This window comes from Chlorocebus sabaeus, chromosome 23 (assembly GCF_047675955.1).
Source record: "Chlorocebus sabaeus isolate Y175 chromosome 23, mChlSab1.0.hap1, whole genome shotgun sequence".
NCBI classification, from domain to species: Eukaryota; Metazoa; Chordata; class Mammalia; order Primates; family Cercopithecidae; genus Chlorocebus; species Chlorocebus sabaeus.
The window spans coordinates 8,657,712-8,665,739 of NC_132926.1; the positions used below are offsets into that span (position 1 = coordinate 8,657,712).

At 50.6% G+C, this 8,028-nt stretch overlaps 1 long non-coding RNA gene across 1 annotated transcript; it reads left to right on the forward strand.

Moving 5' to 3' along the window:
- The first annotated feature begins 2,105 nt into the window (after window positions 1-2,105).
- On the forward strand, window positions 2,106-6,649 carry LOC140709904 (uncharacterized). Its single transcript, XR_012090687.1, has 4 exons — window positions 2,106-2,239; window positions 2,321-2,412; window positions 5,641-5,697; window positions 6,144-6,649. It is a non-coding gene; the product is annotated as an uncharacterized lncRNA (long non-coding RNA).
- The last annotated feature ends 1,379 nt before the right edge of the window (window positions 6,650-8,028 follow it).

Here is an 8,028-nt window from a genome sequence, read left to right on the forward strand (position 1 = left end):
TTTTCAAGAACACCTTCCCTGACCACCCTGTTGAAAATTGTCATCCGCCCACAGTGTGCCTTTCCCTTGCCTGACCTGTTTTTCCTCCATACGCTTAGCCCATCTGACCTCTGATTTATTTCCCGCTTGGGCCACGGTCTGGCTGTTCCCAGGAGGGCAGGCAGTTTTGTCTATCTTGTTCACAGCTGTATCCCAAGGCTTGAAAGAATGCCTGGCACAGAGTAGACCCTCAATAAGTATTTGTCAACTGAATAAACAACTGAGTGGATATTTGCTTTACACTGTCTTTCCATGGCAAGATAAAAAGCGAGCAGTCCTATGTCGGCTCCCAAAATCGAGGCCTTGGAAAGGACAGGATTTCACTGGTCTATGAGGTCCTTACATTATCGAGAAAATAGAGGTAAAAAAATGCAACACGGATGGGCGCGGTAGCTCACACCTGTAATCCCAGCACTTTGGGAGGCCGAGGCAGGTGGATCACAAGGTCAGGAGATCAAAACCATCCTGGCCAACATGGTGAAACCCCACCTCTACTAAAAATACAAAATAAAAAATAAAAAAGTAGCTGGGCATGGTGCTGCGTATCTGTAGTCCCAGCTACTGGAGAGGCTGAGGCAGAAGAATCATTAGAACCTGGGAGGCAGAGGTTGCAGTGAGCCGGGATCGCACCATTGCCTTCCAGCCTGGCGACAGAGCGAGACTCTGTCTCAAAAAAGAAAAAAACAAAAAAAGCAACACATATTATGGCACCGGGAAAAACTCACTAAACAGTAATAATTAGTCCCCTCCTCCTCTGGTCCCCTTCCTCTCCCCACATTCAGCCTAAGGCCTCATCTGTCTCTGAACACTGCAGAACCTACAGGCCCAGACCAGCTTTTCCCAGCACTAAGTCAGCAGCCCTCTGTCCTCTCATTTTGCTTCATTCATTGATTTTCTTCATTCATTGATTTTCAAGATCCTGATGACAGACCCAGCTCGGGAGAACCAGCCAGACCTGTGAACAGGTCTGATGGAGGCCCGTCCTGCCTGGAAGACCTGGACACCGGCACAGGTGAGCCTTGTCAGGATTCCACAGCTTTCAGGATCCCAGGTCACAGGTGAAAGAAATAAAAGGTGTGCATGCGTTTGCTTGCTTTTCAGTTCCAGGCCTGCTGGGGAGGGAAGTCCAGGTGTTAAATACCAAGGCTGATTGTAGCCCTGGAGGTGCTGGCACCAGGCAGAAAGGTTTTACGAAGCTGATGACCCATACTCACTGGCCTTAGGAAGGGCAGGAGCAGCTTTAGGACCCTGGGCCAGAGCCAGAAGGAAGTGCAGAGACTAAATTGTTTGATTCTGGGGAAGACTAAGGGCCAGAGAGGTTGTGGGCCTTACTTCAGATCTCACTTGGAAATAGCAAAATCAAAAAGCTGATTTCCAGCCGGGCATGGTGGCTCACGCTTGTAATCCCAGCACTTTGGGAGACTGAGGTGGGCAGATCACTGGAGGTGAGGAGTTCAAGACCAGCCAGTCCAGCATGGTGAAACCCCGTCTCTACTAAAAGTATACACACCAAAAAAATTAGCAGTGTGTGGTGGTGTGCACCTGTAATCCCAGCTACTCAGGAGGCTGAGGCAGGAGAATCATTTGAACCTAGAGGCAGAGGTTGCAGCGAGCCAAGATTTTGCCACTGCACTCAGCCTGGGTGATAGAGCTAGACTCAGTCTAAAAAAAAAAAAAAAAACCCAACCCTAACATTCTTGCATCTCCGATTCCCTGTACAGCACCCTCTGATCAGGGCAAGAGGGGCTCCAGCCCTGGGCCCTGCATTTTAGAAGGTCTTGCTCAGACGCCGCCCCTCCCTGCAAGTGAGGAGTCTTGGGGAACAAAGGGCTATGCCCATTTGCAACCCACATGCCTCCCTTCCAGAGGACACACTGGGTTCCCAGGACCCTGGGATTCCCTGTCCAAATGCCCATGCCCAGTTCTGAGGCCTCCTGGACCTCTCCCATTTTCCCTAGTGTGGACCACATGGCCAGTGGGTACTCCAGCCCTGAAGGCTGGTCAAAGAGCAGCTGCTTGGGGGACCTGGGTAGAGCTTGGCCACGTGGGCTGAGTGCCTGGTATCTGTTTTTCTCTCGGTGCAGGAAAACATGGAGAATGGGGAAAGTAGCTACCGCATGCCAATGTGAAACTCCGAGGAGTCTAGCCATTCTGATCTGGCCTTCTAGGTCATCAGGAGGCTCTGCCATCATGTGAGGAGGTATGACATACTTTATCTAGCAGTTTGTTAGCTTGCTTTAAAACTTTTACTATTGAGACATTCGGTTTATGACCCTGCCAGGGGGAGCCTGCTGTCTGGAGAGCATACTGGTCTCCAGCGTGGGGAGAGAGAGCGCCTCCGGGCTTTGCTGAGGAGGGTCTTGGGAAAAAAGAGTGAGCGGGCATCTCCTTGCACAGGTGCTTGGCTTTTTGTTTTTTTTTGTTGTTGTTGTTGTTGAGACGGAGTCTCGTTCTGTCGCCCAGGCTGGAGTGCTGTGGCTGGATCTCAGCTCACTGCAAGCTCCGCCTCCCAGGTTTACGCCATTCTCCTGCCTCAGCCTCCCAAGTAGCTGGGACTACAGGCACCCGCCACCTCGCCCGGCTAGTTTTTTGTATTTTTTTAGTAGAGACGGGGTTTCACTGTGTTCGCCAGGATGGTCTCGATCTCCTGACCTCATGATCCGCCCGTCTCGGCCTCCCAAAATGCTGGGATTACAGGCTTGAGCCACCACGCCCGGCCAGGTGCTTGGTTTGCTAGACCTAGGGTCATTCTCACATCACCTTTTCAGCTGAGGAAACTGAAAGTCCCAAGGTCACACAGCTGGGAATATACGACCAAATGGCCTTCACCTTCCCCTAAATGATAAGTTTCAAATAACAAAAAAAAAAAAAAGGGGACAAGGAGAGATGGTTTTGTCTTTCTTCTGGGGGCACCTTCAGCACCTGCAGGCTTTCCTACCTGTGCATCTGCCCAGCCACTTTGTCCAGCCAGCCTGGGTGTGCAGGGCTGTGTGTCTTGTGTCCTTCCACCTGGCTGCTGCTACAGTCCAAACCTCCACTGTTGATTTGACTTCCTAGAAACGAGCCTGATTTGGGGGCTCTGGGGGTTTGAATGCAGGAAATATTGGGATGTGGTTTCCCAGAAAGTCACACATCCCTTTAGCTTTCCCAGGAAGTGCCGAGTCCTTGCTAAGACCATTTCCTGTGGAGGGAGACACTTGCTCTCCGTGAGTTTCTGTTTAATTGTTTTTGAGAAAATGATCTGCACCGGAGGGAATGAATCTGGACCAGACCTTGACACTGCCCCCGTTAAAGACCTTTCGAATACTGGTCCCATCTTTCCCTCTAATCTCCCCTCTTCCCATCGCCTCTGCTGGTGCCCTGGGCTCCCCTTACAGTCCCCTAAGCAACCACTGCATTTTTGCAAATGCTGCTTCCACCTAGGATGGATGCCTTTTCCCTCCTTTCTTCACTCCACCAGCTTTCTCCTTCAGGTGCCAGCTTAGTCCCTGGCTCCTTGGGTCCCTCCCACTTGTCCCCCAGCTGTACCTTTTATGCCTCCTCTGTACTTCCCAAGATCCAGAGTGTCCTCCTATAAACAGACTCTGTGTACCGTACTGTGGGCTGATTGCTACTTGTCTGTCTCTTGTCATCGCTGGCAAGCAATGTGGGGTAGGGATTACATTTTATTCACCTCTCTGTTCCAGTGTGCAGCTCAGACATGGAGGGCAGAAGGTACTCAGGAAGGATCTTCTGCATGCAGGAGCCTCCTCTCTCAAAGGGTATTCTCCAATCATGAGCTTATTTGCTATTTACATGCCCGAGAAGGACTGACCTTAGCAGCTATGATGACCTCATTTATCACTATAGATAAGCACTTGACCAGGGTCTCGGCCGGCACCCCGGGCCCAGCCTCCTGGTCTACTCGTTTCTGGGGGTGGGGGCACCTGCCCACGGTCCTGAACTTTCCTCTGCTTGGGTAGGGACAGGGAGCCCCAGCAGCACTTGTTCCAGGATGACCCAGCAAATTGCAAGGTGGCATTTGGCCTTTTTCTCAGCAATTGCCAGACTTTGTCCCAGGGTGAGGAGGAAGCCAATAGAAGAGCTGGGGTGAGGAGATCAAAGACCTTCCCAGAGACTCAGGCAGGGCCCAAACCGAGGGCATTTCCAGGCAGGCACTGGGGCCAGCCCCAGGGACACGCCAACGCAGTGCTGGGGCCAAGGGGAAAGGTTGGTTTCAAAACCACATGTGCGGCAGCCTCACCACTGAGTCATGCTTGTGAGGCCTGCTGGAGACCAAAGACAGGGGCTGCAAGCTCAAAACCACCTGGTTAAAGCTGACTCCATTGATTTCCTGGCCTCCCACTTCCAAACTTTCCTTGGGTGGCTCAACTCCTGGAAGACACACCTGTTTTTCATATTTGCCTGGTATACCCCACTTCTTTGAGTGACAGCACCCCAGAGATCCCCTTCTCCACTCTCACTCTGTGTAGTTAAGGTGAGGTTGGATTCTCTCCTCCCTGCCCCCCCAACCCCTGTGCCCCCGGCACTAAGGACCCAGGCTCAGTCAATCAGAATATCTCTCGTGCCCACCGTGGGCTCTAGGATGGGAGCATGATGGAAGAGTGGCCATTGAGGCTCAGTTCCAAGACTTTTGTAAGAAATGCTGGCGGAAGAGCCCCTCTCTTTTCCCATAGGGATTACTCACTGTGCAAATATGCCAACCTGAGGCAGCTGGAGCCTCCATGTGCACAGTGGAGAATCAGGTCACCCCACAGGAAAGCAGGACCATAACGGGGTACTAGGCAGAGATCCAGCCTCCTGGCCATGCATCTCTGAACTTTTCAGCTGTGTGGACTGATTCTTTTTTGCTTAAGCATGCTTTCGCTTTTATTTCATTTATTTATTTACTTCGAGACAGAGTCTTGCTCTGTTGCCCAGGCTGGAGTGCAGTGGCGTGATCTCAATCTCAGCTCACTGCAACCTCCGCCTCCCCGGTTCAAGAGATTCTTCTGCCTCAGCCTCCTGAGTAGCTGAAACTACAGGCGCGTGCCACCACGCCCAGCTAATTTTTGTATTTTTAGTAGAGATGGGGTTTCACCATATTTGCCAGACTGGTCTCGAACTCCTGACCTTGTGATCCACCTGCCTCAGCCTCCCACAGTGCTGGGATTATAGGTGTGAGCCCCTGCGCCCGGTGAAGCATGCTTTCAAGTGGGGTTTCTGTCAATTGCAAACAGAAGATTTCAGACTAATATTCCCTGGATAATATTTATTCTATCTTCCTCTCCATTCTTACTCTCCGTGCCACAGCTTAAGCCTCCTCATCCTCTTCCACATCTCCTACCTTAGATGATTGTAACAGACTACCAACACAGAATTACAACGGAATCCCTGCCGTAGATGACTAACTGCTATTTGCATGCATGTTTTATTTGTGACAGTGATCTTACAAATCAGTTTTCATGTCTCACTGATGAAGGCACCAAGCATCAGGGAGACAAGGGACTTGTGTGCAGCCAGTAAGTAGCAGAGCTAAGACTTGAACTCAGATCGTCTGACTCCAAAAGGCATGCTCTTTCTCCGCAGCTCACTGTCGTGTCTTGCTTCTTTCGACTCAAGGTACTGCCAACAATAAGGCCCAATCGTGATCCTCCCACAACAAGAGCAGACTGTGAGGTAAGAACACGTTGCTCCCTAGGAAACACAGAGCCATGAGTGTGGCCAGACTCTGTCAAATATCTTAGACTTCACGGACACACTATAAGGGCACAAATTCTAGTTTTGGTTTATCCTTTTCCTCCTGCCCTCATCTGCCCTCCACTCAATTTCCAAGCTCATCTTTAATTTTGTTGCCATGGTCTCATGGGCCAGGCTTGGGTGACATGCCCATCACTGAGCAGTCTCTTAGGTCAGGGGATGTGCTGTCCGATGGGGTAGACTTAGGTCATATGCCCTGCCTGCATCTCGGTCAGTCCCATTCAAGCCAGATGGATGGAAAGTGGGGAAGATGGTTCCCCAGAGGCAAATAAGGTGCTGTTCCCAGGAAGGGTGGCCACTCCTTCTCACTCGCTTGCCTAAGACCTCAGCCACCCAAAGCAACAATCATCTATGTGGTTCTATAGTGTGACAAGCTCTATGCTGAGCACTGGAAGAACAAAGAGAGATTGGGCACAGACTTCTCCCTGACCCAGGTGATGAGGAGCTCACATCTGAGAGTATGTGACCATGGATGAGCCACCAGAATGCCATGGGATCCAGCTACAGCCAAGGAAGCACAGAGCACCGTGGGAGCGATTTGTTGTGCTTGGGGATGGGGAAGGGGACATGGGAGGAGCTGTATTGAGAAGGTAACATGGGTACTTGGCTTCACAGAGTGTGGCAACTTTCATCAGGAAGCGATGGTGGGGGAACAGCATCTCTGGCGGAGGGAAGCAGCAGGTGCAGAGGTGCAGAGGCGTGAGGAATCTGTCACATGCTGGGAAGGGAGTATGGTTGGGCAGCAATGCAAGACAGAGAAAGCAAGGAGGGAAGGAGGGGCCTAGCCTGAGGAATAAAGAATGCTAAGAGTTTGGATACCTTTTTCTGGCCTTTCATCTAAACTTTACTAACCAGTCCAAGAGAAAGCTGTCACTTCCCCACCCCAAGCTTCCCTCGAAAGAAGAAGGATTAATTCAGAACAAGATAAAGAAATGTCTGGGGACCTGAGTGTGAAAAGGAGAGACAGAGTCAGCCTGAAACCTGCAACTTGAGCAAGTGAAGGGAGCTGGAGAGGAGGGCAGCAGGCCAAGGAAGGGACAAGTCAGTAGCTGAACCCAGTAAAAACTGCCATGTCTAGCCCTGCACTGGGCTGTGGGGCTACAGATACAATAAGACAGGGTTCCTGGCCCTATGGCTCACAGGCTCCCTGGAGAGGTGCACAAGGACCCAGGCAAAGACAAACGAGTGGGCTGAGTTCAGTGGCAGCAGAAGGCCAAGGGGCTTAGGGAGCACCAGGAGCATCTGCTCCAACACAGGGTCTGGGAAAAGCCTTCCTGGAAGATGGGACATTGGAGCTGGACCTTAAAAAAATGATAGGAGTTTGCTACTTAGACACTGAGGAGCTCTTAATTCCCTCTATCCCACCTTGTATTGTGACTGGCCACACTGTACTGCCGGCCTACATCTCTCTTTTCTGCTGAGCTCCACTGGGTGTTCACCACAGCTGGCTGGTTCATTGAGTTATCTCCCATGCCCAAAATCGCAGCTGACATGTAGAAGATGCTCAATGAACGCATGTGAGAGAACAGTCTGTGCAAAGGCCCAGCAGAGGGTGCAGGCATGGAGCTTGGTACAAGGTGGGTGGAGCGGGTAGTGTCCAGGGCAGGAATGATCCTGTTTGCCCATCTGAGTAGTTTGGATTTTTATCTTCTGAAAGAGGAGGAAGGTGATCAAATTTGCATTCATTCATTTATTTGACAAATACTTATCAAACACCTGCTATGTGCCAGGTATTGCATCAGGCCCTATGGATAACATGGGCAGAAGACCAACTCCTTCTCCACGTGGAGCCTACCTTCTCATGGGAAAATAGAGACCAACTTGTAAGCAATTCAAAAATAATACCTTGTCAGCCAGTGATGAAGTGCTAGGTAGAAAAATAAAGACGGGTAAGAAGCTAAAGTGACGGCGGAAGACAAGGGAGGTTCAGTGGTAGCTGGGGGTGTCTCAGATAGCATTGTCAGCTGCAGGGAGCAGAAAACCTGCTCACAGCCACCCAGCATGTAGCAGGTTATTTATATCTTGCAACAGGAAGCCCAAGAGGTAAGCAGTCCCGGGCTGGCTGGAGACTCCATGGTGATGTCAAGAAACGAGGCTCCTTCTTCCTGGTCCACCTCCTCGGCATTATCTCTGATGCTTTAACTCTTTTGTCTTTGGAATTGACAAATGATAATTATACATATTCATGGGGTACATAGTGATGTTTTGATACATATAATATATAGTGAGCAGATCAGGGTAATTAGCATA